The following is a 7,725-nucleotide window of genomic DNA, read 5'->3' as shown; positions in this document are numbered from 1 at the left end:
GGTTTGGATCATCCTATAGTATGGTCCATTCAGTACTTTCCAAAAAAATCCATCAATCTTTTATTCTTAACAGTCGGATCCTTTTCAAACTGTCGTGAATAGTGTTTAGTTGTCAACCACGTAGAGCAATGCGAGGGGATGTCCTTCTCGACATCTTCTCCAGAACGATTTTCTAAAATCTTTGAAGATCGTTCTGTACTTACTAGTAAATAGAAATGATATTCCCACATCCTTAAATGGGAACTTATCATTGAATGTCATGGATATGTTGGCCCTTTTGTCAAATTGTCTGTCCACGTAATTCAAACGTCATGACTCCAGCTGTTACCTAATTGTCAATCTAGAAGATTCTTTTTCTAAATAAGGGGTGGAGGTATCACTACCTTTAGGATTATTATAAAACGACACCTCCTCCTCCCTTGTTTCACATTAGCGCTGAGAGGAAAGAGAGGAGGAGATGAGGAAGAAAAAGAGATGGAATCATCTTGAGAAGGTGAGGATTTTCTTTTTCTCCATTTACCATTTGAGGTTTTATTATTTCCTATTGGGTTCTCATTTTTCATTTGTAGGATTTTTCATCTGTTTTAATCTGGGTGATAGATCTAAGGTTTTTCATATTCAACCAGAAATATTTCCTGCAATCCAAATTCCAAACACGGCCTTTGTGAATCATCATTTGCTTATTTAAGCATGGGGCAGTACTTTTATTGGGTTAGACAACAAATAACTTACCTCATGAGACTGGGGAAGAAATCAAGTTAGAAAAATGGATCACAAATAAGACTACCCCTTCCTTCAGGGTAAAGTGTAATGCACTTGAGTTTGTAGTTCTTGGCCCTTCATGTCCAACTAAAAAAAACATACATTTTTAGACATTGGAATTGCGTAGATGACATAGCTTTTGAAACATAATTGTACCGGGCACATCACATGAAAACCAGCATTCCACACTTTGTAGAAAGGCATTTCGCGGCTGGCTGTTACATGAGAGAGCAGCCACACATGCTGATTTGTCGGCAGATTTTGGTTTGTTCATTTAAACCTTCTGAGGTAGCTGCTCTCTCATGTAACAGCCCGACACTAAATTCCTTCCTTTGAAAGTCCCTAGCAAATCCGTTTTTACACTAAAAAAGGTAATTTGAAACAACCTTGTTCCATTTTTATCTAAAAGGAACTTCAATTTGATATTTGATCCTCCGTAAGCACCTTAAAAAGTGTGATGGTGGTTGATTAAATATATAAGGTGGTACCGCCAGTACCGATCTACATGTGCATCCACCATAAAAAATCTCAGGAAGATCACCTTCCTTTAATAACTAAAATATAAAGACAATTGCCAGCAATTTTTTTTTATCCTTCTGGTGGACTCTTAAAATTCTTTCATTCATTCTAACTAGTTAATTGAAGCTCTAAAAAATGAGCTTGAGTGAAAGAGAAATGGTAGAAGTAACCAAAACAAGAGATGAAAATACCATTATCTTTTTTTTGTTCCTTGTGCTTATATATGTAAGTTTCAATTGACAGGATTAAGATGTTGAATGGAATGGGTGATATAGGAAAAAGAGGTATGAATCTAAACTTCTTTGCTCTTTATATGTGGATGGAATATCAATTTCTTTGTTTTTTTAATATTATCTCAATTATAAGAGATATTATATGGTGCTGGAGCGTAGGCGTTACATCAAAATTTCCGCACTTGGTATTCGATCCAACAGCAGCCTCTTAAAACAAGTGAGCTGCCTTAGGATCAAATATCAAGGGTGGTACCGCCTGCACGTTTCTTCATGCTAAGGCACCATATAAAAACTCTAGTAAAAATTTTAAACAAATATACATTAATGCTAATGCTAAGAATATTAGGACCTCTTTGGATTCACTGTGCATTAGTTTATATTTATTGATAAGATTATTTTAATTTTTTTTTTTAAATAATAACATTAATTAGGGGGGGGCGCTGATATTCCTCCCCCCGCCCCCTGCGACCGCTGGCTAACATATTCCCACCTTTTGACCTCTCTCTCTCTCTCTCTCTCTCTCTCTCTCTCTCTCTCTCTCCACACACAACAGAACAGTTGGTGGGCCCAACAGAAACAGTTGGTGGAATGATGGGCCCATCTTTGAACAACGTAGGCCCCGCCCATACCACACCATAGGATAATCCAAACCGTCCATTTGATGTGCCATAAACGTAAATAGGTTGCGTCCCAAAATATTTTTCCATAGGCGGATCCCAGCCCTCCGATCTAAATAGAAACTACATCTTATGCAACCTCTATAGATTGTAGGGTTCTGATCATCCCTACGGAAATGATTTTTGGTGCACAACCTATTTACATTGTGGCCCATCAAATGGACGGCTCGGATCATCCTATGGTCTGGACGGTACACTTCATTTTCAAAAATATGGATGGGGCCTAAATTGGTACGAACCACACCATAGGATGATCCAAACCATGGACAGCTTGGATCATCCTATGTTGTGGACGGTACGCTTCAATTTGAAAAATATCGATGGGGCCTACGATTGGGCCTTAATGTTAGTGTACGACCAACTCCATAGGATTATCCAAACCATGGACGGCTTGGATCATCCTATGTTGTGGACTGGCCTTAATGTTACTGTACGACCATAGGATGATCCAAACCATTCATTTGATGGGCCAACCCTTTTGGGGGCACAACCCATTTACGTTATGGCCCATCAAATGGACGGCTCGGATCATCCTATGGTCTGGACGGTACACTTCATTTTCAAAAATATGGGTGGGGCCTAAATTGGGCCTTAATGTTACTGTACGAACCACACCATAGGAGGATCCAAACCATGGACGGCTTGGATCATCCTATGTTGTGGACGGTACGCTTCAATTTGAAAAAAATCGGTGGGGCCTACGATTGGGCCTTAATGTTAATGTACGACCAACTCAATAGGATTATCCAAACCATGGACGGCTTGGATCGTCCTATGTTGTGGACGGGCCTTAATGTTACTTTACGACCAACTCCATAGAATGATCCAAACCATTCATTTGATGGGCCACAATGTAAATAGGTTGTGCCCCAAAAATCATTTCCGTACGGATGATCACAACCCTACAATCTATAGAGGTTGCATAAGATGTAGTTTCTATTTAGATCGGAGGGCTAGGATCAGCCTATGGAAATGATATTTTGGGACGCAACCTATTTACGTTTATGGCCCATCAAATGGACGGTTTGGATTATCCTACAGTGGTATGGGCGGGGCCTACATTGTTTAAAGATGGGCCCACCATTCCACTAACAGTTTCTGTTGGGCCCACCAACTGTTCCTGTTGTGTGTGTGGAGAGAGAGAGAGAGACCGGTCAAATGGTGGGAAAGTGACATATCCTAACGTTTAACATTAGCCAACTGTCCCCGGGCGGGGGATATTAACATCATGCATGCCTTATGAACAATAAAAGGTGAACCATCTGACGCGATTTTAGAAAGAGGGCTTGCCTGCAAAATCTACTTTTACTATCATCAATAAAAGGCAATTAACTTAACCCAGCCAAATCCAAGGTAATATTATCTCAATACGAATCCAACCCATTCTGAACCTCAGGTTTGGAAGGGTCAAACTTAACCCAACCTGCCTCTAAATCTCCCAACCCTTAATCCAAGCCATGTAACCTGATTTCTGAAATCGAGGCGGGTTGGTTTTGGATTCGCTTATGGCTAAACTGAAAAAATTATAAAGAAATAACTTTGAGATTTTAAAAATCACAGTAAAAAATATTAGGTGGACGCAGTTTGATCGAGTTGCCCAAGACCTTAGTCATAACCCGATCGGGTTGTCTTTTCTCCACCCAAGCCAAAATCAGCTTGAACCTGTCAATTCGGGTTGAGCCCAACCCAAGTTGCACTCCCCTAGTGACGCTTGAGCCACTGCTAATTCAAGACGGGAAATCCAAAACTCAACCGAACCACAACAAGCTTCCATCTATCCGCAAACTGTTTTTTAAGCTACTCACAAGGGCTATAGTTGTCAAATAACCAACCACCGTTAAGCTTTTAAAAATATTCAGTGGGTATTAAGTAAGCGTCTTTGGAATCCAGTTTCCTATTTGCAAATAAGCATATTTTAATCTAATCTTATTTGCAGATGGGATTTTGAGACTCCTTAGGAAGACATTAACTATATCATTTCTAAGACTGTTATAACCATTATTTGCAAATAATTATATTTAACTTCAGACCCATTTCAATGCAAGATTATATACAAATAATTATTAGAGATACCCAAAGAGACCCATAAACTTTTTCCTAATTTCAATTTCTGCTACAAATTCATAACACCCATCTTATCCGATCATCGATCTTGATCACCCATCTAGTGGACCCTAACTTAGGTTGGAGGTGTTAGATCTTGATCCTATGATCATGATTTCCTAAGAGAACTATTCCTGGCCGTTGGATAATCTAATATGGCCCACACTAGGTGGATAGCCTATACAATATATCTCCTCACTTAAGTGAAAAAATTTGATTGGGTATACTTGATTGGTCCTTTTTTTATTGATTTCAATATTTGTTGGTCTTGGCTTTGATTTTCTTATTGCTCTGAATTTTGACTGGTGCAATTTTTTTTTGATTGGTAAGCTGGGGTTAGGCAGGACCCCGACGAGATATATGGAAAGAAGGATAAGATATACATGAGAAACAAAAAGCAACCAAACAACAACAAAATAAAAGCAGACCAAACAACAACAAAAAAAGATGACTCTCTGAAAGAGGAGCTGAATCGTTTCAAGCAACCACCAATACATAGTCATATGCTCCTCCCAAAGGGCAGCTTGTGAGGGATCCCACACGCTGCCAATACATAGTCATATGCTCCTCCCAATTTGAGTTTGAGCCAGGAGAATTTTTATTGCTTTCTTTGAATTTGTTGTGTTTGGAATCAGGGAAATTCTGCCGTGTCTTCTTTTCTGTGGAATTGCTATTGCATTGAAAATGGTGGTTTGTTTAACGGCGTTATAAGATGAAAAAATGGTTTGCGAAACTACTCTCAGAATCGAATCAAAGTGTTCCCACCAATGGGTTGTAGATGGTAACGAACAGGAGTCGTTGTCCAACAAGAGGCGGGCTATTGAAACATCTTAGAGAGACCTAGAGACCTACTTTTGGAGTTTTTTGACGGGGAAGATTCTCGGTGGGAAAATGGTTCTAGCTGGGGAACGATATTGCACCTAGTTGATGAACAGTTACAGAGATCCGAGATGCTGAACTGTAAATCTTGGCTTCGATAATGTCGGTACAGAGAATTCCTCAAAATGCACAATTAACGAGGGGAACTGTGTAAGTGATTACTCTGGTCCCTCTCAATCTCCGCTGATAATAGAAGATTCCAACGTGTTTATTGTGGATGGCTTAGTGAAATTTATTTCAAATTTAGTCAGAATTTGGAATGTGGTAACGGCATTTCCGCAGCAACAGGCCTGGCCATGAATAATCTGGATGACAGTGGCCCCTCTTATGATGTTTCTCATACAGTTTCAATAACATGAATAATTTCTACAGGCATCTTAACAGTTTCAATAATGCATGTGATGATCCTAGCCATCCAAGCTTGCCTAGAAAACGACACGACGACTAACCAACATTCTAGGATTAAAGCTTATCGAAGCAAAGCTTATCTGGGACCCACTAAATTCATCCTTATTTGGTGGGCCGTACCATAGGACCTGGCACACATGGAAAGTCTCGCCTCTTTTATGCTTCAATTATCTGATCAATGGCATGGAAATCGGATAATCATCACAAAAGTAAACAGCTATCTATATATATTCCAGTTTGATGATCCACTGATAATGAACAATTGCTTAGATAAATTGGCATGCTAATGATCCAATGGTTAGCATTGTTCCATATAAAATTTTTGGAATCATTTTCAAGATGGGAATCGGAATGCAAATGACCAAAATGACCAGCACTTGCATATTTAAAAGCCAAAATTACAGTGGCAAGTTTTGTCCTAGTAAGAATTAACATTTAGAAACCCTAACCCAACTCACTCACTTGCAGAACAGTCACCATTGTCCTTACTCCTTACCAACCCCAAAAGAAGAAAAGCAATACAGAAACAGAACTAAATCCATCCAGACCTTTGCTGAGTCATGTGCTGGCTGAGCCATGTCCTTCCTCATGCCCCCATGTCACCAGCGGTGGATCCCGTCAGGCTTCTTATCTTACACTGGGCCAAGAAAAAAAACTGTAAATAAAACAAAATCAGAAACTCCTTTTAAAAATAATGATAAAAAAAACAAAATATCACTAATAAATCAGAGAGGGAAAGCGAAGAAAACTCCATGTTACCTTGCATATAGCCTCAAAACCACACTCCCCTAGCTTAGTTTCTAGGTGAAATCTTGGGTGGAAGCTAGAAGAGTTTCGAACGAGAAAAGCTTCTTCTCCTAAGCGGTAATCATCTCTCCGTCCTCTTCTTTTTGTGCAGCTTATACTACAAACTGTGAAAAACAAAGATAAAAATTTTTCCAGAGAAGGGGCCTTTGCTTAAGAACAAATAACCTTTAATTAGAGACTAAGCATAAAAAGTCCTCTCTCTTTCCTATTCCATTTGCACAAAAAGAAGACGCATCAGAACTTATGCCATCTTATAGTAAAATTTCAAGCTTTATAGCAAACTTTCATGGTCCGCAAGATATAAAAGGAGAAGTTTTTGTACAACCTCAGCTACCTAATAGTTTACAGGTGAAGTGGGATGGTTTACCATGAGTTTCACTACTGTCATGATTGACAACGTATAAGATTTTAACAATTTTAAAAGAAGGATTTCAATACCTACTATCTACAATCAACTTGTGTAAAATAGCAAGCTTTTCAACACGCATGCCTGTTCCACAATACAGCTAACGGTTCTTATTATACTCAACTCACATGCAGAGTATTTATTTTTTCCTTCTCTCTCAATTGGAAACAAAGAAAACACAGAAGACGATGAAAAATGAATAGATCATGCAAGATGTCATGCATAATTGACAAACATAGCTTAAGCCAGCGTTACTTGTAGACATTCCCCCCACCACAGCCTAAATAAACTTCTGGTGATCAATTAACCTACAGATGTAAGCAAGGTCTACCTTCCTCAATCTGCAACTGTTATTTGTGGAGCCTCAAACAGAATCGAATCCAAAACTAGTTTCCACTAGACTAATTAAAAGGAAAACTACACCCAAAGTCACTGAAAACAAATGAAGTTCTTTGATGTATCTCAATTCTACAGCATTAACTAATTGACATAATATAAATTAAGTCTCCCAAAGACCTAGATTTTTCTTAAATTAAGAAGAATACCAATTGTCTCCCGGTAGGTGTGTTTATTGGTGTGTTTAATAAACACGAAAGAAGGAAATTGGAAGAACAGCCAAAATAACCACCACTCAACATGGAGCAACCGATGTGGAAGCTTATTCCTTATGCTTTAATTTGGAACATTTGGAATGAGAGAAACAAGAGGATTTTTGGATAAAAGGAGAAGAGATGTATCAAATCTCTCTTGAAATCAAGCTTGCTGAAAAAGCTTGGACAAGAGAGAAGTTTGACTCATTGAATGCGTTAGCTTGGAAACTTGAAAATCTCACTACTGAGATTCGGGATTTGATCCATGTTGCTTCGGCACTGCGATTGGCGTGGGAAAAATATAGAGCATGGGTACAACTATTTATAGTCTCCTTAATTAG

At 38.8% G+C, this 7,725-nt stretch overlaps 1 long non-coding RNA gene across 1 annotated transcript; it reads left to right on the top strand.

Moving 5' to 3' along the window:
• The first annotated feature begins 427 nt into the window (after positions 1 to 427).
• On the top strand, positions 428 to 5,548 carry LOC143884550 (uncharacterized). Its single transcript, XR_013252966.1, has 3 exons — positions 428 to 493; positions 1,525 to 1,565; positions 4,625 to 5,548. It is a non-coding gene; the product is annotated as an uncharacterized LOC143884550 (long non-coding RNA).
• Positions 5,549 to 7,725: the final 2,177 nt, after the last annotated feature.

The sequence above is a fragment of the Tasmannia lanceolata genome, unplaced genomic scaffold (assembly GCF_043159265.1).
Source record: "Tasmannia lanceolata isolate RefF3 unplaced genomic scaffold, GAP_Taslan_0.1 ptg000002l, whole genome shotgun sequence".
NCBI classification, from domain to species: domain Eukaryota; kingdom Viridiplantae; phylum Streptophyta; class Magnoliopsida; order Canellales; family Winteraceae; genus Tasmannia; species Tasmannia lanceolata.
Note: the sequence above shows the minus strand (reverse complement) of the source record. Positions and strands in the feature narration are given on the sequence as shown.